Genomic DNA, 27480 nt, shown 5'->3' on the forward strand with positions numbered 1-27480 from the left:
GGAGGAGAAGGGGACAACAGAGGATGAGATGGCTGGATGGCATCACTGACTCGATGGACGTGAGTCTGAGTGAACTCCGGGAGTTGGTGATGGACAGGGAGGCCTGGTGTGCTGAGATTCATGGGGTCGCAAAGAGTCGGACACGACTGAGCAACTGATTTGATCTGATCTGATCTGTACCACTTTCTTTAAAGTATTTTTACTTCTAATAGGCTTGGTAATAGCCTTATAGCTACAAAAGGTTATGTGAAAAATATTGGAACTTGTTTAGGTCATGCATTTCTTATGATCAAATGTCATTACACGTTGTTGTTTTAGTTGCTAAGTCATGTCTGACTCTTTTGTGACCCCATGGACTGTAGCTCAACAGTCTCTTCTGTCTATGGGATTTCCTAGGCAAGAATACTGAAGTGGGTTGCCATTTCCTTCTCCAGGGAATCTTCTCCACCCAGGGATCGAGCCCACGTCTCTGGCATCGGCAGGCAGATTCTTTACCACTGAGCCACCAGGGAAGCTCCCCACTACACATTAGTGATCTTATAAGAAACCTCATAATAATTCTAAGACTGAGGTTATCCTGAACACACCGTCATCACCCTTTCTTCCATATCGTTATAATAAAGGCAGTTAACATTTGCCCAAGGTATAGCAGTTTGGGGGGCTTCCTGGGTGACTCAGCGGTTAAAAGTTCACCTGTGCTGCAGAAGATGCAGGAGACGCCACGGGTTCAAACCCTGGGTCGGGAAGATCTCCTGGAGGAGGGCATGGCAACCCACTCCAGTACTTTTGCCTAGAGAATCCCACAGACAGAGGAGGCCGGCACACCACGGTCATAGGGTCACCAGAGTTGGCCACAACTGAAGCGACTGAGCACACACGGGTAGCAGTTTGGAAAGCACTTTCCTGTTAAGCACCCATTATGTTCTTTCCACCATTATCAATGTCATTTTACAGATAGAAACGCGTGGCGTAGAGGACAAGAGATTTGCCCCGGGTTCACTCAGTGGGGTGCACAGGGAGCCAGGATTTGAGGCCAGGCTTCTGAGCATAGGGCCACAGAGGCCGCCCAACCCATGCACGTTTTCTGTTTCTCGAGATTTGGAGGAGCTGGCCAAGACCACATAATGATAAACTTATCTGAGTAGGTGGAAGGATGAAGATTTGGTTCTCATTTTTCTGCCCCTACTTGTGTGATCCTGAGCAAATCTCTTAACTCTTGAAGGCCTCAGCTTCCTTCTTTCTAATAGGAAGGGTGGGAACAGCCCAGTGTTTGTCAGTGGGGATGGCTTCATGCATGCATTTCTAAGGTTCTGCAAATGCCTATGTGGCTTCATGGAGGTGGAGGCTGAACTCAGACCATTCTTAACTCTTGTTTTCAAATTTCGGAATTCTTTTTTTTTGGTTGCACTGGGTCTTTGCTGCTATACACAGGCTTTCTCCAGTTGCAGCGAACAGGGACTTCTCTCGTGGTGGTGCAGGGGCTTCTCTTGCTGCAGAGCACAGGTTCTCAGTAGTTGCATGGGTTCAGGAGATGTGGTGCATAGGCTTAGCTGCTTACGGCATGTGGAATCTTCCTGGATCAGAAATTGAACTCGTGTTCCCAGCATTGGCAGGAGGATTCCTACCCACTGTACCACCAGGAAAGTCCTATTTAAATACTATCTTAGTTCAAATGTTATCAATGTGAACTTTAATTGTATTGTAGGAGAAATCAGTCACCATGCATGAAACCAACAGAGATGTTCAAACTTGTTTTGCAAACTTAACCCCTCCCCCAACCCACTTTGGAATACCAAAGGATTAAATGTGAAGAGATCAGGAATGAATGGAAATTGGAAAGTTTCTTTAGAGAGAGTGTCAGTATGCTGCTAATACCCTCAGCCCACGGAGACGGGGAAGGACGTGCTTTTCCCTCACTCCATGATCCATGACCAGGGCTTCTGGGAGACTGCCTGATTTGTGCTCCTGCAGTCTGAAGTGACCCTGTGGACCTGGATCTGACTCCACCTTGAGAAATGTAGATCCAGTAGCTGGCTTCCACATTGAGTGGAAGACTGTGGCTTAGGAAGTAACTGCACTCCCTTTGAAGTGTGTGCTTTTTGTGAACTACATGCAAGAAACAGATAGAGCTAGCTTGGGGCTGCCTTAGATTCTACCTAAGAGAGCTCCCTGGGGTAGCAAGGAGACTTCAGTAGAAAAGGCAGGAGGTAGGGACTGATGACAGATGTATTAGAAACCAATTCTAAAGACATTCATACCTTTATCACAGGAACAGCAAGTATAAGTCCACAGAAGAGAGAGAATCTTCCAAGGACCTAAAATATCACCCTATGAGAGAGTCAACTTGAAACACTTACTAGACCCAGGGAGCAGCTGTATCACCCATGACACGAGTAAGGTATTTTCTGCTTCTTTGTCCTTCCTTTTTCTCCTCTGACCCTTTAATTCTGGAGGTGTCACAAACTCTATCAATTAGTTGGGGCAAAGCAGGTGGAAGAAGGAGGTGGGAAGTTAAAGAAATAGCCAGCCCAAAACCCTTCCCCACTGCCAGGCCCAGCCTAAAGCTGTCTTCACTGGGGAGTAGAGAAGCATAAACTTTGAAAGGAGCTCAGAGTTTTGGTTAAACTGGACTCATCAGATTAATAACTGAAGCGAACTTGTTTGGAGGAGTACAGTGAGCAAAGGACTTTCTCATTTTTCTGGCTAAGTCTGAGAATGACCAGCAAAGTCTGCCACTGAATACCATCCAAAGGACAAGGAGCACCAGTATGAAAGAACGAGCTTGCAGAGGTAGTGAGGAGAAAGGCATAAGGTTATTTTCTGTTACCCTTCATGGATTCTGAACACTGGTAACAATGGCAAATACACTAAAAATAACACCGTTTTTCTTTGTTCCTGATAAATTGATTTGAAAAAGAGTTCTCAATTTAAAAAGCTGGAAAGTGGCAAAAACTCAATGATAGAGAAAGACACTTCCAACACGGGCATCGATGTCAGTTGGCACAGAGTGGGAAAACACTGTGGACTGTTATTTTCCCTTCCTCATTGTGTTCACATCCATTTAGATCTTATGGATGAGATTAAAGGAACTGAAATTGTTCCCTTCTCTACAAGAGGAGACGACACAACTTTGATCCTGGTCCCTCCCAGCTCCCCCCACCCCCAAACACAGAGACATTAATAAACCTTACATCTAAATTAGGGGGAGAGTGGAAGAGGAAATCAAGAAGGGGCAACAAAACTGAGGTTAAGGAACAGAAAGAGAAAGAGGAAGTTGAGGGAAAGGTTACTGTGGGCAAAGAGTCGCCTTCCAGATCAGAAAGGAGAGTTAGAGCCTCTGGAGCAAGAACAGGGGCCGCCTCTCCACTGACCAGCTCCCCCAGCACTGCTTTCCCCCTCTGCCCTTTGCTCCCACTCTCTGGGGGATGGTGGGAACACCCCACTTGAACGATCCTGCCCACAATTCCAAACACATCCTTGGCCTCTGTACAACTGCTTAGGTTCTCACCTACCTCCCCTTCCAGTGTCTCTCCTCTCTTATTTACTCCCTGAGGGTCTTACCAAAGTCCCGCCCCCAAGGCTTGTTTCTCATCTAGACGGACAATGACACAGGGTCCCCAATAGCTGCTATAACACAGTGCATCTTATAATACCAATTATATTTGCTGCCAAGCAATAAACATTTCCTTTGCTTTTCTACACAAAACGCTTTATTGTCTCCATGTAGTCCACAGCTTGGAAGAGAGCTCAAGAGCGGTTAAAACGCTGCCCACGGACTGCAAGGAGAGGCTCAGGCCGAAGCCCTAACTCCGGATGGGTACAGAGGGCCCCCTTAGGGGCCTCTGGGCTGCCAAGGATCTAGTCCTCATCTTCTTGATGAGTTTCACGTGCTCGCGGGCGCGCGTGGAGAGCTCCAGGAAGAAGGAGCGGGCGGTCTGCACGGCAGGACGGAGGGCATGCAGGTCCAAAAGCACTCGGCTTGGTTCTTCTCCCGGGCCACGGAGGTTTCCACAGCACCCAGGGTCTTGCCTCACTCATCATGGGACAGCACCTGCGCCACACTGGTTTGGCATCTTCCAGAAATGCCGGGCGCCCTGGCACTTGTCCTCGGCCGGTTGGTGGACATCCCCACTCCTTCCAAGGCACCGAGTCACGGTGGAAATAGAGGCACTGGGAAAGGTAAGTGTAGCAGCCCCCGCAGATGCGGGCCGACCTGGGGGTTACCGTGGCCTTGCCCTTGGTGGAATAACTCTGACGAACCTGGGAGTTCCTGGTTGATGTAAGGAGCTCAGCTCAAACAGACTAACAAACAAAACAAAAAGCCAGTGTTGGCTGGTCCTGGAGGCCGAGGATGACCAAGTGCTTGGTTCCAAAGGTTGAGGCTGGAAAGTAGGCTGTAAGTTGGAGGGTGCCGGGAGGCTGGGGCAAGGGGCGGCCTTGGGCCTGTGGGATCCAAACACTGTTGAAGCAAGAGACAGATTAGCGGGCGCAGGGCACTCTGCCGAAAGCAGTTTTATATTAAAGCAAACTTGGGTGTATTATGGTGTAGAATATAAAATGAGCATGAATGTCGAATCCAACAGGAGACTTGATTGATCAGTGTCGAGCCTTTAGCTGTTTCGAGGTCCATTCACTCAGATCCTCAGGGCTCTCTGTTCACCCTGCTCTGCTGCTGGAGGTGTTTTCCTGGAAGTTCTTCAGGAAATCTGGCCTCCTTTGTTTCCCTTCTTAGGAGCATCTGAATTGGGAACAACAAAGAGTATTCAAGAACCAAAGAAATGGAGCTTTACAGACAAAAATTAAGGTAGTTTGATGGGAGGTGGAAGAGATCTGTTGGTGGTTGTGTGAAGCAACTCTCATTTCATATATTCTGCCAACTGATGGGGCCAGCTCTGTTTAGAAATCTCTGTGTGGGCCAGGTAATACAAATAGGAAAGATTTTATGAGAGTTTATTAGATCGGCTTTCTCCAAGATACGTTTCATGAGATTCTAGTCTGGTAAAATGTCTCAAAAGGGAGATGCCATCTTGGAAATGCAACAAGTATAAAGATGTTAATGGTTACTAGAAAGCAGGTAGCAAAACAGACAAGTTTGTTTGACCCAGCATTGCCCAAATATAGTGTGTATATATATATATATATATATACACACACACATATATAAATGTAACTTTTTTATAACTCCGTTGTAATACTTTAGAATTATACTGGGGGAAACATGCTTAGGGAAACACCATGCAGTCTAGAAGTTACCAATCTTTTCCTCACCCAGGACCCCTTTTTTAGTTTTCCCCATTTATTTCATGTTTTAAACATTTTTCCTAGTAAATAAACCCATACTTATCTCCTTCAAATGACATTTGTGTAAGCAGAGGAATGTGTAAGCAATGTTCCCTGCTGCAGATTCCTTCGTTTTGGCTCTCAACCTGTCTCTGTCCCTAGGTCCACTCTGCTGTGGGTACTCAGTTTGCATATTATAACCTGGTAACAGTCTGAGCCCTCGGTTTCATCAGAGAAATGCATATGATATCATCAACAGCCAATCAGAACTTTTGAGCAACGTGATGTAGACAGTTGCCAGACTGAAATGATATAATTCTAGCCCCAAAGAAAAAAGATGTTATAGTTAACTTGTGTAAATAAATGTGCAGTGCTTATATAGTTGTCTTTAGAAGTTTAAAAATATTTAAAATAGCTCCAGGATGTCTTGCTAACTTCACAGATCCCTCATCATCCAGGTATTACATGTTTAGATGTACAATGGGCCATTTTACAGATGTTATTATTGCACTTCTACGATGTGTTACATTTGTATTCAGAGTTCTACTGCTGTAAAGATAACTTCTTATTAGATAAATCTCAAATCATAAAAAGTGATAATGTATTACAAAAAGTATGAGAAAGTAAGGAAATTGTGGAGCATGACAAACCCTTTGGTCTTAAAGCAGAAATTTTTATTCCCAGTTAGTTGAATATGAAGACTTTAGAAGAATCATATCTTTGTATTGTATATTACATGTGACAAAGTGCTTCTCCCATCAATCATCTCAATTCTCCCAGCAGTCAGGTGATGTTATCAGTAGACAATGTGGCGTTGGCCACATTATATGATTTTTAGAAGTTTTTGGTTACAGATGTTAGAAACATGAATTACCTTCTGCAAGAAAGAAAGGTTACTGGTGGGTTTTTTTTTTTTTAATATAGACTTCTAGGAAGCATTGAATAATCAAAACATAGGACGAACAGAGGTGCGACTGAGTTATAAATACTTCGAGCCAGGGACTAGAAAGTTGTCAAGATTTTTCTCAATCTCACATGCCTCTCTGGGCATTTACTCTCTGGGCTTTACTCTCTCTCATTTTAGACTGCCTTTCTCTACTTGGTGGAAGACTTGTTTACCAGAAGCACCTGAGTTTTATATCTTAAGTATAGAGCCACTGGAGAGAGATTAGTTCAACTCATAGCTCATTCCAAGGCTACAAGCCACAAAAAGGACTGTGGATCAGCTTAAGTCCAGTGCTTAGCTGAGAAGGAATGAACAGTAACCAAGGAGCTGGGGCCTGATGTACCCTCACAGTGGCTCCTGTGGTAAAAAAATGTAGGTGGGGAGGAGCTGTGAGAGTGGACGTGGAGAGGGAATTGATTCTTAGACAAGATGTGCAAGGCAAATAATTCTGTAGGTGTGTATCCCGTAGCATGCACTAGAGGCCTGTCAGCAAAACCCCTAAGCCCACATTAACTGAATTTATGCTCAACTACATCAGGGGAAAGATCAGATAATAATAGAAATTGCACGGGTTGTTACCCTCAAGGAGGCCAAATCTTCCCCATCTCATACCAAAAGAAATTAAGCCATGTTCTGTTCGGGCCTGGGGTAAACATGGCAGAGGTTTGTTCTTGAGCTCCCATTTTAAGGGAAGGCTAGTTAGGAAAACTATGAGAAAATAACTCATGACCCAAGGAAGGGAGGACATCTCTGTGCCTGAACTATTTCCTTATATGACAACTGACAGTGAGATAAGGATGAAGGTTTTGGCTGGACTTTGAACTGTAGTTACCTAACCCGTTACCTTCTCAGGAAGGTCTGTCTGTCCCCAGATAGCTCAACCTCTTTTCCAGGAGGGAGGAGGAGCAGAAAAAGATATAGGAAGAAGAGCAACCATTCTAGGAATTAAAAAGAGGAATTGTTTGGGTAGGAATTGGTTCTCAGGCAGGTGTCGCATGTATACAACTTTAACGCTGTATGTAGTTGTAGAACCAGAAATCTATTCTTTAGGAACTTGCAACTTATTTGAATTATCTATAATCATTTCCTTTTATTTACCTTGAAAGTGACTGCAAATTTCAGCTGTGCTAAGGGGAACTTACCGCCTCCCCACCCCTCCCCCTAAACTCTCTGCCTTTCTGTGCCCATATTCTGAGTAGAGTGCAATATCCTTGGAGCTGGTTTTTGTGATGACATAAAGAGGCCAAGGGCCAAGAGAAACTCCCCCTTTTGTGATTGGAAGTGGTGGTATGAAGAGGAGGCTGTGTAGAAAGGTGTGATAGTTAATTCTGTGTGACAACTTGGCTAGGCTGTGGTGCTCAGATAGTTGGTCAAACATTATTCTGGATGTTTTTGTGAAGGTTTTTTTTTTTTTCTTTTGAGGAGATGAATATTTAAATTGGTGGACTTTGAGGAAAGCAGATTGGCCTCCCTGATGTGTGTAGACCTCATCCAAATAGTTGAAGGCTTGAGTATAATAAAGGCTGACCTCCCTGAGCAGGAAGGAATTCTACCAGCTTACTGTCTTGTATTCTTTCCTGGGTCTTTGGCCTGCCCTGTAGATTTTGGACTTACCAGTCCTCTGCAGTCGCATAAACACACACACACACACACACACACACACATACACCCTGTTGGATCTGTTTCTGTGGATAACTCTGACTAATACAAAAGTTTTTCTTACAACTAAACTTTACACAGAGATTGCCCAGTCAGAGCTCTTAAATCACAGAGGCTAATTTTGAACAATGTGGGTGGACCTGGAGAGTATTATGCTTAGTGAAATAAATCAGAGAAAGACAAATATTCTGTTATCATTTACAGGTGGACTCTAAAAAATAAAACAAATGTATGTACATAACAAAGCAGACTCGCAGATTAGATAACAAACTAGTGGTTACCAGTGGGGAGAAGGAAGGGGAGAGGGGGCAAGATAGGGGTAGAGGATGAAGAGACACAAACTACAATGTATAAAATAAGCAACAAGGATATATTATACAGCACAGGGAAATATAGCCATTATTTTGTAATAACTTTAAATGGATTGTAATCTATAAACATTGAATCATTGTGTCATATACCTGAAAACAATATAATATTGTAAACCAACTTCAATAAAAAAAAAAATTGCGGAGGCTGTACTTAGCCCTGTTCTTAAAAAATGTAATGAGAGAGAAGAAATTAATTACCAAAGTATCAGTGACTATTTATCATTTATTGAGGGCGTCTTTCTACTAGATCTTAAAGTCCAGCAAGGTGGAATTTAGCTGTGTAGGGAAAGGGGGTTCCAGATTAATAGAAAAACTTGTATGCGAGCATGTAGGTATGTGAGGAGGGAGTGGGCAAGTTTGGTAGGTACCCAGGAAATATGAAAAGATTTTAGAAATATTATACTGGAAAACATTTGTATGGCCTTAATGGCCAGGCTAAAGAAGCCTTTTCTGTATAGGCAAATAGAAGTCAATGAGGCTTTTTGAGTGAGGGAGTGAAATATTTGGAGGAGAGGAAACTGGCAGTGTGACAGTGATTTGAAAGATAAAGATTGAGAGTAAGAAGTCCATTTGGAAAATTGTTGTAATTTACTCTATATTAATACCTTTAGTCTTTTATTCACCAGACACTTAGGGAACCCCTGTTAGTGCCAGATGTGCACCTTACAGAGAAATAGGATGGTAACTGTGCCTCTGAAGACTCCACCCTTCTGGAAGGACATACGTGTGATGGAAGAAATGTGAGCCATGCTCATGGAAGCATTTCCCAGCCTCAGCCCCTAGTACCTAGGTCAGAGCCCTGACCCCCAGCAGTTTTGGACATAGAACTGAGAGGTCAGAATTTTTTAGGATGCCTCATAAAGTAGTACAAAGTATTTTTGTACCTTTTGTGTTAACTGCTCAATTGTGTCCAACTCTTTGTGATCCCATGGACTGTAGCTCAGTAGGCTCCTCTGTTCATGAAATTCTCCAGGCAAGAATACTGGAGTGGGTTGCCACTTCCTTCTGCAGAGGATCTTGCCGACCCAGGGATCAAACCCAGGTCTCCCGCATTGCAGACAGAGCCACCAGTGGCTCAGCGGTATAAAGAATTCGCCTGCCAATACAGGAGATGTGGGTTCCATCCCTGGGTTGGGAAGACCCCAGAGAAAGAAATGGCAACCCACTCTAGTATTCTTGCCTGGAAAATCCCATGGACAGAGGAGTCTGGTGGGCTACAGTTGACGGGGTTGCAAAGAGTTGGACAGGACCTAGATACTAAACAACAAATACATATATTGGTAAACTTGGCGCTCCTGACTCAGATGATGGGCTCCATGAACATAAGAGATTGGACTTGGACCTGCAAGCCAGAACACAGTCTTTACTTATCTTTCATCTCCACAAAGCATGTGTTTATTCTTTTTGCACAAAAGCCCAGCCTAACGTGCCCTGCCCGTTTTCTGAAGGACTGACCACTTTTGCACAGCTGTGTGTCCTGTAAGCGCCCTCCTCTGAAGGGGCAGGCATGCAGAGCAGGGCACATGCTCCCTAAGCTGGCCCACAGAGCATCTCTGAGGCCCAGTGATAAGAGCAGAGTCACGGCCCGTGGTGCCAGGGCTCAGCGCAGGGCTGGGAGGGGTTTTCATTTCGGTCACTCATTCACCCGGAAAGACTCAGCACTATCTTACAAGCCTGGTTTCTGAGAAGTCAGGCAATCTGATTGCACTTTATGACTTGGGCAATGATATGTTCTGAGGGCTCATAAAAATTAATCCAGAAACATGCTACAAAGCTGACAGCTTTGAAATGAAAGAATGAGCAGAGGCTTTCTTTCTATTTGAGGCCAGGATCGGCCGTGCTGCTTGTAGGGTCACAAGGTGCCGAGGAGGGCAAGAGGCTGCTGCTGCTGCTTTTCCTTGTGACAACTGGAGTGCCTGACTCCTCCAAAAAGGGCCCCTTCTGCCACCATAGACACAGATAACTGAATAGTTGTCGTGGGAGTGGCAAAAACTGCCTTTTGAGAGCTTTCTAGAGTGTCTCCCAATATGGTTCTTCCTCCAGTCCCTACTTTCAATGAAATAAAAATAATTGTTTTGAAAGTACTAATAGCTGTCTTTTACTTAGGACCTATTATGTACCAACTTATTTACACACGTTGTCTTTTTAGTTACTACTATCTCATATTGTGGAGAAGGCAATGGCACCCCACTCCAGTACTCTTGCCTGGAAAATCCCATGGACGGAGGAGCCTGGTGGGCTGCAGTCCATGGGGTCGCCAAGAGTCAGACACGACTGAGCGACTTCACTTTCACTTTTCACTTTCATGCATTGGAGAAGGAAATGGCAACCCACTCCAGTGTTCTTGCCTGGAGAATCCCAGGGACGGGGGAGCCTGGTGGGCTGCTGTCTATGGGGTCGCACAGAGTCAGACACGACTGAAGCGACTTAGCAGCAGCAGCAGCATCTCATATTGTGTTCAGTATTATTATCCCCTAAGAATCAGATAGAACTCGTCAAGGTCCACAGCCAGAAAATGAGGGAGTCTGTGTACAAACTTAGATCTACCCACTGCCACTGCCCACACTTATGAATTCTGTCTTTCTTAGGACAGTATCTGTGTCATTTTAATTTATTTACTGTGGCGGTAAAACGCAAATCCTGCAATCATATATGTTCAGTGGAAGGTCTAATTTTCTTCCTTCTAAACATTCTCTAGCTCTCTCTGTTGAGAAAGAGTACAGGGGAAGATACAGAAAGAAGTTTGAGTCATCCTTTTAAAATACTGGGTTAGATTTTTAATAGCAAGACAATAACTATGGAGCAACTTGATAGTTTTAGAAATTGAAATTTTATATGAAAAACAAGTGAAGAATGACTGGATATATTCCCATTGTTGTCAAGATCTTTGTATATTAGTTCCTAGTATTTTTTAAAGAAAAATTGCTTTATCGTTTTAAAAATAATTCAAACTATTCAGAAAAGTAAAAATAAAAAGTAAGAGTGAGTCAACTGGAATGCCACCACCCATAAATGGCCACAGTTAGACAATGGATGGACCTGGATTTTTCTATGTGTAGTCAAGTAGATTAACTATAAAAATGGTATCATGATATAAGTGCTATTTCTCTAAGAAAATGTTTCTACTCCATTAGGAGTATTTCCTAACTATCCTTCTGAGGTTGTAAAGGGGTTGTGAAGAAGGTTTAAAGATATTTCCCCCCAGTTTTAGGTGTGTAGAATAAAGACACCAACATTATCACTTTTCCATCTCCCCTTTGCCCATCTCTCAAATGCTCTTATAGTATTATTTTTTAATTATCCAGATTGATAGTGTTTATATTCTGTAATTATAATTTCATTGTTTTAACTGTATTTAAATGGAAGTATTGTTTCCCACCTGTCTTTGTACTATAATTTCTTTGATCTTTAATTCATCTCTTATTTGTTTGGATTTCATTGTCAGATAATTTTTTCGAAAGGGGCACATTAGCATCATATTCCTGGTTCTTTCATTTTTAAAAATATGTTTTTTAAAAATCTTTATTTGTTTATTTGGCTACAGCCGGTCTTGATTGTGGTATGCAGGGTCTTCAGTTGCTCCAGGCGAACGCTTAGTTGCATCACGTGGGATCCAGTTCCCTGCTGCTGCTGCTAAGTCACTTCAGTCGTGTCCGATTCTGTGTGACCCCATAGACGTCAGCCCACGAGGCTCCCCCATCCCTGGGATTCTCCAGGCAAGAACACTGGAGTGGATCCAGAGATCAAACCCCAGGCCCCCCTGCATTGGGAGCACGGAGTCTAGCCACTGGACCAAACCACCAGGGAGGTCCCAAAATGTCTGTTGTTTTTACACTAGAAAGATCTGACTGAATGAATGATGCTGATTAGCTTCTTTTCACTAGAATTTTGTGGCTTCTTTTCACTAGAATATTTCTCTTGTCTTCTGCTGTTGTATGTTATTGGAAGACATATGAGATGAGGCTGGCCTGATTTTTTTTTTTCTTCCTTGTAGGTGTATTAGAGGTTTTCAGAGAAACAGAACCAAAAAGACATATAGATGGATAGATAACCTATATGTAAAATATTTATATAGAGATTTATTATAAGGAATTGACTCTGTGATTACGGAGTCTGAGAAGTTCCAAGTGGGAGACCCAGGAGAACTGAAGTGTGGTCCATTCTGAGTCCACAGGCCTGAGAAGTAGGAGAGCTGATGGTGTGGGGTCATCTGAAAGTCAGCAGGCTCAAAACCCAAGAAGAGCCATTGTTTCAGTCCAAGTCCAAATGCTGGAAATGATGAATGTTCTAGCTCAAGCAGTCCGGCAGGCAGAGTTCCTTCTTACTCGGCATTTTTGTTCTATTTAGGTCTTCAGTTGACTGCACTGGAGGCACCCATCTTGGAGAAGGCAGTCTGTTTTACTCCGTCTACCTATTCAAAGGTTGATCTCATCTAGAAACAACACGCTTTTAGACATACCCAGAATAATGTTTAACCAAATGTCTGGGCAACCATGGTGTTGTTGAGTTGATACATAAATTAACCATTGTAGTAGCAATATGCTAAAACTAAAGGATTCTTCTTTCTTCTTGATGCTCAGTAGCCACCCCAGGTAGTTCTATATTGAGCCTTCTGTATCAGATTTTCTTGGAACTGATTTGCATATTCAGTTTTTTTTTTTTTTTCACTTGGGATGAGGGTATGAGGATTTTTTTTTTTTTTTGGCTATTATATCTTTCACTACAGCTTCTGCTTCATTTGTGTTGATAGTTTCTATAGCACAGAGACATCAATTACCATTATTTGGGGTTTTTATCTTTTATCTTCTCTATTAATGCTGTTTTAATTGAACTTTTATTTTGTTTTAAAATTTCATATTCAGCGGTGTCTATTCTTCCTTGTTATCTCTGGTTTATCAATTAGTTCTGTGATAATATTATTTCAGCTGAATCTTCTTTTTACATTTGTGCTGTAATCATCTTATCTTTGAGCTCATGCTTTATTGAAGGCTTATTCTTCTTAAGTTATGCTATGAAAGAAAGTGGAAGTGTGTCCGCTCAGTTGTGTCCGACTCTGCAACCACGTGGGCTGCTAGCCTGCCAGGCTCCTCTGTCCGTGAATTTCTCTAGGCAAGAATACTGGAGTGGATTGCCATTTCTTTTTTCAAGGGATTTTCCTGACCCAGGGATCAAACCTGGGTCTCCTGCATCACAGGCAGATTCTTTACCATCTGAGCCACTTATGGAGATGATGTTATGCTATAGCATGAAGCAAATGTTAATGATCTTAATGATTTCCTTCTAGATATTTTCTGTTCTTTCTTCCTCCCTTCCTTTCTTCTTCCTCTGTATTATGTTTTCAGGGTTTCCATTACATTTATTTTCAGTCTGTCTACACTTGCCTCCGTTACAGTGTGGGAGTCTTCTTTACCTGATTCCCATGTGACTTCCTCTCTGAGCAAGGATTCCTAGTGGAGTACATTTTTCTTCTATTTATTTTATGAAGCTGATGTGACTTTGAGGGTCTCATCTTTGGGTCCATAGCTGAGTTAGATCAGCTCTCTCTTGTTTCAGAATCTTCTCTTTGTTTCTCTGGCCATGAATTTTTGATATATGGCATCAGCTCACACCCCTTTCTTTGCTCAGTTGTCCTTGGTAAACGTATGCCTAGGAATGGTTTTAAATATGTATTTGCCAAAATATAATGTGTTGGGGGTGGGAAATTCTTCCATTTGTTTCCTTTTATATCTTTTTTAGAAGTCTTAACCCAGAAGTTGGAATAACATAAGAAGGAACTAAATGAAGTAATTGACTTACATTTAAGTCAGAGCAACCTTTAAATAAAAAATATTATTAAATTCAGGGAACACCATCTTAGTATGACACAGGAGACGTATTGTGCGGGAGAAAGAACTAAACTGAGTGTCAGGTAACCTTAAATTCTAGCCCTTAGCTCAAGCACATACAGTGGAAACTGGGGAAAGCCCTTGATTTCTTTGACCATATAAAATGGGATGATACCATGACTGCTTCATAGAATTACTTGAGGCTCAAAAAAGACAAAAGGGCTTTGTAAATAGTAAAGTGACACTTAATAAGACAAAGTGAAAGTGTTAGTCACTCAGTCGTGTCTGACTCTTTGCAACCCCATGGACTGTATGTAGCCTGCCAGGCTCCTCCTCTGTCCATGAAATTCTTCAGGCAAGAATACTGGGAGTGGGTAGCCATTCCCTTATCCAGAGGATCTTCCTGACCCTGGGATAGAACCCAGGTCTCCTGCATTGCAGACAGATTCTTTACCATCTGAGCCACCAGGGAAGCCCAATATAAGAATTTGTCATTATTTTATTATTATTATTATTATTGAGTCTTTATTTGTAGAGATTATCCTGAAGATAGTTAGATGAGAGTTCTTAGGAAGGTGGGTGGGGAGGGTTGGCTAAAGGTTAAGCTTGGCAGTTTGCATTTTCCTTGATAGGGAGAGGGAATGTGCATAGTTGGAAGGATATTTTCAACTTATTCCATATTCCATCTCTCATTTCCATTGAGAAGTAATAGGTTTAGACATTTACCCAACTGAAGACAGATAACTAAGTCTCTCTTGTAGCTCTGTTTTTGTGAATAGGTATAAAATGTCCTAGCAATCCTTGAATTAAAGAATTAATAGTATTAGACCTATATTAATACATTTTTATGGTTCCTTTTGGATTTTAAGAGATTTGCTCTATCATTTTTAATTTTGAATAAGATTCTTTTCAAAATATAGGCACAAAAATATATTCTCTACTGATTCAAAGGAGAACTGTGAAAGCTTTGATCACAAGTCAGACTGAGTAATAAACCTTATTTATAATAATGCTAAACCTGAGTCATATAAGTCAAATAATTAATTTGCCTATGAGTGTAATTTTGAAAACTAAAATTTTATTTATTCAACTTCAACATTATTGATTTTTTAAAAAATTCATGTTTAAAAATGCACATTTAAAAAAAGCAGTTGATACACAGGACTAGGTTTCATATCCTCACACATGCTAGAAGGTAAAATAAGCTCATTGACATCACTGATCTTGCCTTCCGCTCTATTCATGCTTTCAAAATAACCTTGCTTTGGGTAGAAGCAAGATTGGATTGAAGAGTTTTAAGAGAAACCATTTATATAGTGATCACAATTTTTAATTTTATTTTGAAAAGTTGATAATATTGCTTTAACCCTCATTTAGACTGCTCTAACAAAAAAACCTATAATATAAAATATGGAGCTCAGTCGCAGCCACAGAAAGGGAATAATAAGATACCAAGTAGGGGACCAAACATTTGTAGCTACTGGCGTGAGATGGAATGATGAAGCTGGTCAGACCTAAGCATGCTCTCATACTTGAACGGCAGCTGCACTGTTCACAGGTTTGGTGCTGCTGCCATCGTAAGTCTTACCTGTGTTAATGAATCCTCTCAACACTTGAATGTTTACCCCAGAAACAGTATTCCTACTGCTATAGTTCAGGGAACCATACACTGAAATTTATAGCTAAGTTCTGCCGTATATTTTAGCTGTGTTTGTTTTTAGGACACACATTATATCGAAATAAAAAATCACATTATTTGGAATTATCCCTTATATGTCTGTTTTCTTTACTACATATCAGCATAATCATTTCAAATCTGAGACAGAGATTGAAAATGGAGTATTTGATTTCAATTTACAGTAATGAAGGCCATTATCACAGAATTTATTTTACTATCTTTCCACTATTAAAATGAAAAGGAAAAAGGGAGAAAGAGGCCTTTTCAGAAGAATAAGATATTTCTTCAGCCTTCAGCTTATTTGGCAGGATATGCAGGGTGTGGCATTTTTAATTCACTGAAACTAATAAGTTGTTTTTATTTCAAATTCAGCACGTCCGAAGTGCATTGGGTTGTCTTCATGTATCAGAAACCCCCAAATGGCTAATACAGTTTAAGGAAAACAAATGCTAATGAATATTAATGGAAATATCAGCTCAAATACCTAATATTTACTTTCATCCTGGGTAAAAAAAAATAGATTTGTGGTTAGGTTTGTCAAGACACGCTCACTATGCTTTTTTGCCTTTCTTCACTCTTTTTTCCTGGTCGTTTTCATAAGCTTCCCATATTTTTCTATTCTCAGCAGCTTGCTGAAATTAATTGTGAGTGAAAAATCTAGAGTTCAATCACGGGTCAGTAGCTTGGTGTTATTCTCCTCCTCAGTTCTCCGTCTGGGCAGGAGGAATTCTGGGTGGGAGTGGGTCACCCAAAGTGCTGTGAGCCACTCATGCCTCAGGACCCACTGCGGGATGGCAGTGGGGGATCTAGGCTCTCCCACCCCCACTTCAACCAGAGCACTGTTACTGTTCTGTTTATTATACTCAGCTTAACCAATAAGGCTCTGGATTTAAAAGAGGTTTTGCTGAGAAAAAAATCAACAAAACCCGAAACCCATTGTTATCTGTTTTGGGTTCACTTTTTTACTATTTGTTTTTGAATTGAGTATTTTATGACAATTTCATCTTTTTTACTACCTTATTAGCCATATCTCTGTTTTATGGTATTTAAGTGGTGTCTTTATGGCTTATAATATATGTCTTTAAATTATCACCGTCTACCTTTAGGGGACACAATTCTACTTTGCATGTAGTGTACCAACCTTATTACACTATATTTTCATTTCTTTGTTCCCAGGCTTTTTAAAATGTCATACATTTAAAGTGTCAATATATTGTACTCCCACAATACATGGTTATTATTTTTGCTTTAAATAATCAATTGTCTATTAATGATACTTTCACAAAGCTGATGAAAAATTTTCATATTTACCAGTGTATTTTCCACTTCTGATGCTCTTCATTCCTTTGTGTAGACATAGATTTCCATATAGTATCATTTCCCTTCTTGTTAAAATGCTTTTTTTAAAAAACACTTATTGTAATGCATGTCTGTCTGCTGATGATAAAGCTGTTTTGTGTTTGAAAACCTTTGTATTTTGCCTTCATTTTTGAAAGATACTTTCAGTGGTAAAGTATTCCAGGCTGACAGTTTTTTCTTCAGTGCTTTAAAGCTGATGCCCTAGTATCTTTTAGATTGTGTTGTTTCCAATGAGAAATCTTTCATATACACATACACATATATGAAAATATATATTTGTTCTGCATTTTGTCTCTGTGTTTTCTAATAATCACTGGTCTTAAGTAATTTGATTATAATGTGCTTTGGTGTAGTTTTTTCTTGCACTTGAGTTTTTTTTTTTTTTCTCAGTTTCTGAATCTGTGAATTAATAGTTTTTATCAAATTTGGAAAGATTTTAACCATTATTTTTTGCTGCCCCACCTTTGGGGATTCGCATATTAGTCCTGTTCAAGTTATCCCACAGCTCAGTGAAAGTCTATTTATTTTTCAGACTTTTTATCTAACTGTGTTTGATTTTGGAGAGTTTCTATTGTTATGTATTCAATTCCACCAATGTTTTCTTCTGCAAAGTCTAATCTGTCATTATTTCTATCTTGTATGTTTTTCATCTTAGATACTGCAATTTTCATCTCCAGAAACTCATTTTGAGTCTTTGTATATTCCATGTCTCTAGTTAGCATGTTTAATTGTTCCTATAGCTTCTTGAACACATAGAATACAATTATAATATTAATAACTATTATAATATCCTTATCCAGTAAATATATCATCTATATGACTTGCTGGTCAGTTTTGATTGATTGATATTTCCAGTCTTCATGGTTCAAAGTTTTTGTTTCTTTTCTTGCTTTGTAACTTCTGGTTTGATGCCTGACATGTGATTTTTACCGTGTTGGATGTTTTAATATTCCTATATTCTTAAGCTTTCTTCATGTTGTGCCTAAATTCTTTTTAGACAACAGCTGCTTTTGTGGCTGGCTTGAAAAACTTTGTTAAGCAGGACCAAAGCAATGTTTAATTTAGGACTAGTTAGTCCCCTTTTGAGTATTCTCACTGACACCCCCATGAATTACGAGGCTTTTTAATTTGGCTAATGGAAACAGGCAATTATCTCAGCCCACCTGGAATAGTACCCTATTTTATTCCCTTTCATACTTTCAGTTTCATTTTATGCTTTTATTTTATCCTCACCTGATGCAGTAATCAGTACTCAGCTGAACGTCAAGAGTTACAGCTCTGCCCATGTCCAGCTCTTTTCCCTCTGGAAATCTGTCTTGTCAGCCCTAGATGCTTTGGCTAGATTCTGTGTGTGTGTGTCACACTCACAATTCTGTCTCCTCAACTTAGGGAGACAGTCAGGCTCCACTTGGTTTCCCCTCGCTCTGCCAAGCCTGGAAATTTTTCTAGGCACAAAGCTAAGGCAATCATATAATCATAGTGCCAGTCTTATTTATTTCCCATCTTTCAAGGATCACTGTTCTTTGTTCCTGATGACCAGAGTATTTTGAACCATTGTTCCATATGAAGAAATGTTTGTTTGTTTCAGGATAAATTCACTTATAGTCATTCCAAGGAATGGGGAGTGGGGAGGTGGGATTGGTTCCAAGTCCCATCCCCCCTTCCTGTGGATACCAAAGTCTGTAGATTCTCAGGTCTTATATAAAATGGTACGTCCTTCTATATATTTTAAAGCATCTGTAGATTACTTGTAATACTTAACGAAATGTAAATGTTACATAAATAGTTGACTGTGGGCAGCAAAATCAAGTTTTGAGTTTGGAATTTTCTGGAACTTTTTTCCTGAATATTTTCAACGTGCAATTGATTAAATCTTTGGATGTGGAGCTCAGAAACACTGCACCAACTATATTGTTATATCACATTGTTCAGAGTTCTTTGAGATATTATTCTTGAGAGGAAAAGATGACCTGAATAAGACAAAGCCATTGGTAATATAATACAATATATACATTTTAAAAATGTTTCATGGGCTCTCTGGAGCTTGTTACCTAATTAAGGAATAAGAGACATTATCCAGCCCTCACAATCATATGATTATTGGGTGGCAGTTGCATCTTCTGAGTTTAGGAGCCCAAAAGAAAGAAGTGGGTTGGATGTAGAGTGAGGGAAAAGAGTTTCTGTGGGTCATCGGGATGGAGATGAGCAGGAGGCTAGTAGAAATATGGATCTGAAGCTCAGGAAGGAGAGAGAATGGCTAAAACGATAGATGCTGGAGAAATCCTCATAAAGGCCAGTGCCCAACAGAAGAGAACTATTTTAAGTTTTGTGAATAGAAATTAAACGTGAACAACTTGGTAATAGATAAAATCCTTCCAGTCTAAAAGGATTTATGTATATTAACAGTGGGCTCTATTTGCTACAGTGTGTTGTGTGTGTGGGTGCATGCACCGGTGGTCATGTTTTCTTTTCCCCTATTAGACAGAAAGGAAACAAAAACTTCAACCCTAAAGAATATTTTGTAACATCCTATCATATAGACTAGCATCTCCAACTCTTCTTTAGAATTTGTAACAATAAGTAAAAAGAGTAGACTAAATGATCTGCTTTTCTCCCAGTTTCTAAAATCACCTGTTTGCAGGCCAATATAACATATATCAAGCTTCCTGTATCGTACGCGTGGCAGATGCATGTTGATGTATGGCAAAACCAATACAATATTGTAAAGTAAAAAAAAAGAAAAGAATGGAAATAACAGAGGAAAAATTCAATAAACTAAACTCAATAACTGGAGCTAAATGAATAAAAGATATACAATTAAAATAAGAGGAAAAAAAGGTTTTAAGAAATAATCAGACCTTCAAAGACTTGTGAGATAATATTCAAAGGTCTAACAGTATGTTAATTGAATGTGAAAGAGAATATACTTTAAAAAGTAATGACTAAAAATTTCCTCACTTTGATGAAGACATTAGCTTACTGACTCAAGAAGGTCAGCAAACCCTACATAGGATAAATACAAAGAAAATGATCTCTAAAAACCAAAGATACAGAAAAAACTTGAATGCAACCAAAGACACATGACACATAATTGACAGAGTAACAATAATTCCAGTCAACTAACTTCTCATAGAAAACATGAAAGCCAGAAATCAACAGACCAACATCTTCAAATTACTAGGGAAATTTTCAACTCAGAATTCTCAGTATATGCTACAAAACAAACACAAAAATATTTTTCAGATAAAATAAAATCAAGAAAATGTATCACCAGCAGACCTTTACTATCAGAAATGCTAAAGGAGTTTCTTAAAGTAGCAAAAAAATAATACCAGACAGAAGGTCTTTAGGAAGGAATGAAGAGTGTTGGAAATAATAAATATGTGGGTAAAGACAAAAATAAAATAATAACATGTATCAAAAATTTGTATAAGAATACTGAAAAAAAATGACAGGTACTTTGATATATCATGTAGCTTTTGAATTCGCTGGAATTAAATGAATAAACGATACTATTATTAATATAAGTCTCATGGTACTTCAAGACTTGGCTCAAGTTGAAACTTTCAGTATTATAAATTTTTGCTTTCAGTATTATAGATTTCTCCAGTCAGTGGTTTGGAACCTGTGTCAAAAGGATGAGAAAATATAGGGTAAAACCTATTCATCTAAAATAGCAGTTCAACAATTTATGTAGAAATGAGATACATTTAATTTAGATTATATGAGAACTTGGATCAGTGTATTTCTATCATTAGGAGAAAAATTCAGGACTTGGTATTATATCATACAGCTGTCAGGCCACACTAGTCACACTTGATCATCTTATTATCAACTCTACGCCAGTCAATTGGAAAAATCAGCATTTTAAAGATAGTTTTATATTTTCAGGGACACAAAAAAACTAAATATCGGAGGAAGGTCAGTCAGTAGTCCAGTGCCTCCTAATTTTTTTTTTGGTCAGCTTATGAAAATGTCTCTATGTTTCTCATATTTTGGGGGAGGAAATCAGTAGCAGCTATAAATCTTCTGCTTTTACTTTAAATCATTTTTCCAGCTTCATTGAGGTATAACTGACAAATAAAATTGTATATATTTAAAGTTTGCAATGCAATGATTTGACATATGTATGCATTGTGAAATGATTACCACAATCAAGTTGATTAACACATCTGTCATATGGTTACCTTTGTGTGGGTGTGTGGTGAGAATGCTTAACATGTATTCTCTTTATGCTACCTAATATTCTTGCACTATATTTAGCAGGAAGTCCAGCTGACCTTCATTAGGCCACAGCGCCTCTGAAATCACAATAGTCTTGGTGCTAATTGGGCAAGTCAGTTATTTGAATGGGGACAGTAGTCTGTGTAGTGTTCCTTCAGCTCCAGGGTATCTCTGGAGCTAATTTTTAAAGGTTAATCTTGAAGCTTTAACTTTTCTTAGGGAATGCCTTCTTGTAAGCAAGTTTATATCTACCATGCAAATTTAATAATTTGGCTGAAAAGGAACCAAATCTACTCAGAGAGAGAAGCTCAACCTGATTTACAAATGGAACTGAAGTGTCAGGCTTGATGACAGAATTCTGGAGAACGTGCAATTTAGAGCATGACGTTTGATTTAGTTTACTTCATTTTTGTCTTTTTAGTACTTTAGAACCAGCAGTACATGGTACCCAGAACAATTAGATACTTAGCAACACAGTTCATAATGAAGCTTAATTGTTTCCTAATTTCATTTATTATTTGGTTAAGAAAATCAGGTGTTTGTCTCTCATACTGTTGCAGTAAAGTAGTATCTCATGAAATACTACATTGTGTGTGTGTGTGTTGTGTGTGTGTGTGTGTGCGCGCGCACGTTCATGCGTGCATGTTTTAGGAGAAAGGAAGAAAACTGAAGCTTCTTACTGAAAATTTAACAATTTAATTCCCTTTGGATACAAATCATTCTAAAACATTCTACATAATTTCTTGTTCTTTGTAACATGATAAGAAAGAAAAAATTCCTGAATTTTTTCAGGAAAGATAAATTCCTGTATCTCCTGCCATATAAAAACGGATCCATTTTTGCATTTTCTCAAACTTTGTGCCATTTGCATGCAGAGTTGTACAATAGGAATTATTTAAAACACATTCGATGTAAACTAATAATCTCAGGCTTGTTCAAGATGTTTAATATGAACACTATTTTCCAATAGGGCCTCTGACTTTTATTTCAATAACGTTATTACAGAGGAAACACTGTAAACACTGAATTTTAATTCCAACAAGGCATTTGATAAGTCTCTTAAGATATCATTTTGAGCAAAATGGAAAAATATTAGTAAGACCAGGGTTAATTTAGGTGTATTTTAACTGAAGAAATGACCACAAGAGTTTCTAAAAAATTAAAATAATACTGTGTGCTTTTCCCTTATTAAAAAAACTGTATGTGTTATCTGTAGACACTTTGGAAAATATAGCCAACTACAAGAAAGAAAATGAAAACCACAAACAATAGCAAATCCAAACCCACATTTAGCCACTCTCCACATTTTGGTATATATGTTAATGTAAAATGAAATGATGCCTTTCATTTCTTCTGGGAATCTTTTTTTTTTCTACTTAGTACATCATGAGCATGTTTCCATGTCCCTGTTTTCTTCCAACATCATTTATAGAAATGCATGGCATTTTATCAGGTGGAGATACTTTAGTACATTTACCAAATCCTCTGTTGGTGCTTACAGTGTTTTTGTTGTTAAGGTCAGGACATTATATTGAACTTTTTAAAGACCTTTTTAACATCTATTAAGTCGATTAAATGATTTTTCTCCATTAACTTTTTGTCATGGTGAAGTATTTTAAATTTCAAATCACTTTTGCATTTCTGGAAACTCCCTTATTTGGTTATGGTGTTTATTTTTCTTTCATTTTAATTATGAAAATTTTCAAACAGACTTCAAAATGTAGGGAATAACGTAATGAACCCTTATATAATCTGTACCCAAATCCCATAATTATTAGCATTCTCGATTCAGCTCTTCTCTCCTACCCTTTTTGGTGGAATGTTTTAAAGCAAACTCGAGGACCATTTTCTGTTTTACCCCTTAATACTATGATGTGGCTTTCTAACAGATAAGGACTTTAAAAATGCAAGCACAATGGCATTATGATATCTAACAAAAAGTACCAGTTAACACTATTTTCTTAGAGACATCTAATAATTTATCCAAGCTGTTTCTCTAATTGCCACCAATATTGGGCTTTTTTGAACTGTTGGTTTAAGAAGTCTCTTAATCAGCAAGAGTCTCTTAATCAACAAGAGCACATTTCATGCTTTGTTGAAGAAATGGGGTCATTTCTTGACTCTCCTGCATTCAAGATTCAGCTGACTGCATCCTGTGGTTGTAAACAGTCTCCTTTCCCCTGCATTTCCTACAACTGGTAGTTAGACCTAGAGGCTTGATTAGATGAAAGTTCAAGTTTTAAGCAAGAATATGTCAAGAGTGAGCTGTAGCCTTGATTTTATACCACATGAGGAGGCACATGCAATTTGGTTCTTCTATTTTTTAATGATTGATCAGTGGTTTCCGGCACTGCAGCCTGATTCCTCCATTTACGGGGTCCTCATCATTTGTGGATCCTTTCTGTCCAGTGCTAGATTTGATTGGCCACTATTTTATTTAGGTTTTTTTTTCATCTGCAGTTCATAAGTGAGCTAGTTCTCTTGATTTCTTTCTGTGCATTATCTTTGACAGGTACAGGCAACAGGATTAAAGAGTAGAGAGTCCAAAGAGGATGGTGCTTTGATGTCAGGCAACCTGGTTTCTATCTCAGAAGGCTCTAATCACCTGTCTGAGATAGGCACAGAACTCGAATGCCTGAGGGAGAAACTGGCAAGAATATGATCAGAACCAAATCAGATGCCTGTCCTGAGAAAAGGGAACATAATTTAGAGTGTTCTCCAATGTTCAGGCAACTTCAGTCTGTTGCTAGTCACTGGGGTCTTGATTTCCAGGTCTATTTAGTGTTAAGAGACTCTGAGGTAGGGGGAACCATGCAGAAGAGCCCCCTCCAGTCTGGGTAGGATAGACTTTCTCATATCCGGAAATATGAAAGGGCATTTCATTCTTTTTAAAAAAATTTATTTATTTTAATTGGAAGATAATTACTTTACAATACTGTGATGGTTTTTGCCATACGTCAACGTGAATCAGCCATAGATATACATGTATCCCCACATCCTGAGCCCCCCTCCCACCTCAGGATAGGACACCCTATCCCTCCAGGTTGTCCCAGAGCATCAGCTTTGAGTGCCCTGCTTCATGCATCAAACTTGCGCTGGTCATCTATTTCATTCTTTCTAGATAACAAACAAGCCTTTTGAATGGGTGTTGTTTTAGGATTTCAACTATTCACTATTTTTTTCCTCACTGTTTACTGCCTGGAGGTTTTATTTCCTTTGCTGGTTATAATCTAAGAAATATTTCTCTTTGCCAAAAGGCTGACTTCTTGAGAGAAAAGATATTATATTTTACATACACATGTGCGCGTGCATATGATTGTGTACTTGGGGTGGTTTTAGCAGTTGACATCCCGAGGCTTAAAGGGAGGGAGTTGAAAGATGACTTTCAGAGGTAAGGTCTTTGGGGCTACAGGACACATCCAGTCAGTAGGGAGACCTTTGCTCTACGTTTCCCTTCCTTCATTGTGATCTTGACCTGGGGCCTCTGGTTGCTTCTTTTTAAAATATTCTTTATTTATTTATTGTTTTGGCCAAGCCGTGTAGCATGTGGGATCTTAGTTCCCCAATCAGGGATCGAACCTGTGCCCCCAGCAGTGGAAGAGAGAAGTCCCTACCACTGGACCATCAGGAAAGCACCCCTCCAGCTTCTTTATCTGGTTTCCCTGGTGGCTCAGATGGTAAAGAATCTGCCTGCAATGCAGAAGATCTGGGTTTGATCCCTGGGTTGGGAAGATCCCCTGGAGGAGGGCATGGCAACCCACTCCAGTATTCTTGCCTGGAGAATCCCCATGGACAGAGGAGCCTGGCAGGCTATAGTCCATGGGGTTGCACAGAGTCGGACACGACTGAGCGACTCAGCACAGCACAGCTTCTTTATCATTCCTTATTGCTAAAATACTGAAACTTTAGTTAATGTGCTTTAACAATGTTCTGGACCAACCTCAGCCAATAATTTCATTCTGATATCCAGGCAGGTTCATTACTGAGGTTAATTTAAGACATAGTTTCCAAGCATGCCTCCTTTGTTCAGTCATTACTTGATCAACAGTCACTGAACCTTCTTGTACCAAGCACTGGTTTATGCTGAGCATATACCAAGTTGAATAGATGTGTTTCCTGCTTTCCAGCAAAGAGATAGATCTAAGCAAATAATTACAACATATTACAAGATATGAACGTGGAAGTATGGAGAAGGAGAAACTAATTCTCTCTGGGGAAGGTGATATTTCTCTTGAGTTCTAATGATTTTTCTGCTCTTCCCAAACCTCAAATGTCTACTTTCAGTGGGGCAACTTAATCTGTTCCTCTTGTTTGGAGCAAGAAGAAAATCTAGATAAAGTACCTCTAGAAAGATTAACCATCTAGGAAAGCAGTATCCTTTCTCAGTATTCCTGTATTCTGTCCTAATGCAAAAAAACTTTTCCTCTTCTACCTCATGTGCAGAGCAATGGCCCAAAAGACTGTTATAATGAGCAACAGTTCACATTCAGAGTGGTGCTATTGTCCCTTTTTTTGCACATCAGTATGTTCACTGGACTTTTTTTCTCTCTCCAGTCTTTTTCCTGTTGCCTGACAGTTACTAAAGCTATGTGACTAGTTACTTGACTGAAGTTAGAGAGGGGTCAGAGCACCCTTCAAAATAAGAGCCTGTTGGAAATATATTAGGAGGAGGCCTGTGATGGTATTGTGAATAACCATATTATCTTGATCTTGCCCATCTTATTATTTTGCTTGTTCCCTATCTGCAGAAGCAAGGATGACACTAAACTCAAGTCCCTGTCTCCCAGTGTAATGGAAAGTTGCCATCTCCACCTCTGTGGGATGAACACAATAAGCAATGGAAAAAAAAATGTATTTCTGAGAAGTTTTCCATTGTGTGTTTATCCACAATAGGAATTGCAGTATCCGTGGTGGTGGGAGCTCCCTTTCACCTCACCTTTCAGTGAAGCCTGCAGATGGGAACTCTGTCATGCGTCAAGTACAAGTCCTACTTGGGGGTAGGTCACAGAAGTAAAATGGCAAACAAAAGAAGAACACATTATTGGTATGCTCACTGTTCTATTTTGAAAATACCTCAGTGGTACAGAACATTTAGAATGCTTGTAAATGTCACATTCCCAAGGAAGCCCAGTGTTCTAACATTTTTTTCAAAATAATGTTGCCACACGTCTGTGCCCAAATCGCACTTCTCATCATGATATTCGACAGAACCAGGAAGTTCACACTTCAGTCTAAAGGTTGACCTACATGACCCCTCCACCAAAAGACAGGAAGTGGCTCACTGTGTTTTTATAGCACATGATCTGAGAAGAGGAAAGCATTTTCTGTAATGGGCACATGCTGAGACTGCAGGTTTTGAAAAAAGTCATTGTTTTGACTTCCTGACACTCACATGTAAACAGTGCTTTTAGTCTCTGCTCTCAGCACTCTAGGACGGGATATGTATCCTGTTTCTGTGTTTGAGGAGGAAGATGAGACGCTGGGTAAATTGCTGCTTGGTAGACTGACATACAGTTATGTGACCCCCAAGGGAAATTGAGGTTTCACACTATCTAGGGATAGAAAGATGTCAAATTCTGCAGGAAGTTTAATTCCTTAAAATTCTGAATAATAAAATGTTTTCAAATATTAAATATTTTCATTTTAGCTCACGTTTCAAAGATTTTTACTATCAACCTTTAATTTATATGCTGGCATCTGTCATGGTCTAGTAAGGAAAAAGAAACCACAGTAGGTATTTCAAACAGAGGGTATTCAATACAAGGAATTAATAGCCTGAAAGCAAGGAAAAGGATGGTAAGCTAACCCAGAGATCAGTAAACCAGAAGTAGCTACCATCCCTAGGCTGGGAGGACAAAAAAAGACAAAGGCGGGGACAGCAGAAGTGGCGAGCAGGGGCGGGGGCTGCTGTCTCCGTGGGAGTGTGTGGGAGAGGCCACAGCTGAGATGTGCTGAGACGAGAGGGTGGGGTGCCTCACGGCTGGCTGGGGCAGCTGGGGCTTCTGAGAGTTGCGTGGCTGTGTCCAGGCCCCACGGGGGTTCCGAACCGTGCCAAAAGACTAGTACTGGAGTCTTTGCTGCCTGTTTGTGCTGGAGAGATGCTGAAGCAGTTGGAAGCAGGGGAAATCTCTTCTCCTC

At 39.8% G+C, this 27480-nt stretch overlaps 1 long non-coding RNA gene across 1 annotated transcript in view; it reads left to right on the top strand.

Moving 5' to 3' along the window:
• LOC104992722 overlaps window positions 1–4145 on the top strand; it is a 65453-nt gene extending 61308 nt beyond the window's left edge. Inside the window, exons 2-3 of the long non-coding RNA XR_825734.1 lie at window positions 2270–2398; window positions 3728–4145. This is a non-coding gene — a long non-coding RNA (uncharacterized LOC104992722). The remainder of the gene's footprint in view (window positions 1–2269; window positions 2399–3727) is intronic.
• The last annotated feature ends 23335 nt before the right edge of the window (window positions 4146–27480 follow it).

Source organism: Bison bison, unplaced genomic scaffold (assembly GCF_000754665.1).
Source record: "Bison bison bison isolate TAMUID 2011002044 unplaced genomic scaffold, Bison_UMD1.0 scf7180017864222, whole genome shotgun sequence".
Taxonomy (NCBI): Eukaryota; Metazoa; Chordata; class Mammalia; order Artiodactyla; family Bovidae; genus Bison; species Bison bison.